Source organism: Aythya ferina, assembly GCF_964211825.1.
Source record: "Aythya ferina genome assembly, chromosome: W".
Lineage (NCBI taxonomy): Eukaryota > Metazoa > Chordata > Aves > Anseriformes > Anatidae > Aythya > Aythya ferina.
Genome location: NC_140313.1, coordinates 17,066,377 through 17,066,886, shown reverse-complemented (window position 1 = coordinate 17,066,886; position 510 = coordinate 17,066,377).

The following is a 510-nucleotide window of genomic DNA, read 5'->3' as shown; positions in this document are numbered from 1 at the left end:
CATAACCTTTCTCGATGCTCCTCTATATGTACTTTTTTTTTTTTTTCAACCCTTTAATTTCTCCTTTTTTTTTTTTTTTCCTCCCCTTTCTTATGTTTTGAGAGCTTGTGATCTTTGTTTTACTGTTCCCACACTGCTCATCCTGTTTTTCTCAAGCTTCTACCTCATTTTGGAACAGTGAGACCTTCTACTGTCCACTTATCTACTTAGCATTTCTCCTTGTTATGACTACACAGCTACCTTGGAATACAGAAAATTAGTTCTCCACTGCAAAAACACAACTTAGTTTCTCACAATTCCCCCCCCCCCTTCTGTTCTTACTCCTATTGTTGTTTTTGCACCTCTTCACATACCGCACTCTTGAGTTTTTCCAACATTAAGGCGCAATATTCTTCTTCGGATGTCACGAGGGATGATAGATATACAATGCCATTATTATTACAATACCAACAAATAGTTGTTTGTGGTTACCTGAATAGAATTGTCTCAAAGTTAGTTTCTCCCAAATTT